Source organism: Apis dorsata, unplaced genomic scaffold, assembly GCF_000469605.1.
Source record: "Apis dorsata unplaced genomic scaffold, Apis dorsata 1.3 scaffold_270, whole genome shotgun sequence".
NCBI classification, from domain to species: domain Eukaryota; kingdom Metazoa; phylum Arthropoda; class Insecta; order Hymenoptera; family Apidae; genus Apis; species Apis dorsata.
In genome coordinates, this window is record NW_006263548.1 from 97,802 (window position 1) to 99,039 (window position 1,238).

Consider the following 1,238-nt stretch of genomic DNA (forward strand, 5'->3'; position numbering starts at 1 on the left):
GAGCAAGACGAAGTGGAATGGAAATTTGGGATTTCGATGGAAAAGGAGGTATGATTGAGGGAAATTTGGATGAATTCTCTTCCTCTTGGTTGTTTCGGATTGAAAGAAAAGAAGGAAGAAGGGGGGGGATGATCGTCGTAGGAAATTCGAAAGGTGAGGGATATTCTTCGTTCGATTCATCTTGAAATTTGATTTTTAATTTGGGGCGATCGAAAGGATAGAGAGATAAGAAAGGACAAGATGGAAGAAAGGAACGAATACGCATTTTTCATCTTGATTTTTTAATTTGGAATTGCTTAGAAAAAATAAAGAAACATAGGAAAGAAACAAATATAAAAGAAGCAAATAATTATCGTGTAAAATTTGAAAGAAAGAAGATATCTCTTTTCCCTTCGAAATTTAGATCGTCGGTTTACAATGATCGAAAGTAATAACAACTATCGTATAATTTTTAAAGCGGTTAAAAACGATAAAAATAATATCAAATTACAAAAAAAATAGAAATAAAAAATAATCATCCTAACAAATCGACTGAAAATAAATAAATCCATCAATCCAATAAGAGAGAATCCTTAACGATCTAATAATTACAATTAAAAACAAAAAAAAAAAAAGCAAACAAAAATCGCGTTTATTTTATTTTATTATATTTACATATTAATTTAAAACTATTATTAAAAATCTACAACTACTAAACCATCCCAGAAGAACAAGAACAAGACACAGCAATCGAAAGCAGCGGATCGAACTAAAGAGAGAGAGAGAGAGAGAGATAGAGAAAGGAAAGGAAGAGAAGCGGAACGGAAAAGAAAGGGACACAGAAAGAGGGGGAGGGGAAGAAGACACGAAGGGAAGGGAAGAGAGAGAATCGCGCGGATGACGAAGGTAAGTTCCGGAGGGTTTGAGGGTGAACCATCCGAGTGAGCGAGGACCAGGATGGTCCTCGGCGGTGGGCGATGGTAGCCGGCGAGGTGGTGGGGTGAGAGCGACGGGGGGTAGGGCGTCGTAGGGGCAGAACCAGCGCCGCGACGCTTCGCCACGCACAGTCGCGGCTCGAACGCCGTACCATGCGAACGTGTTGTTCTCGTCGGTTCGCGTGTCGTTGATACATACGTCCGTACACATACATACGTATACGTACATAGCACATACACACACACACATATATATATATATACACTTTTTTTCCTGCTCCTGCTCCTGCTCCTCCTCCTCCTTCCCCCTCCCCATCGTGCGTC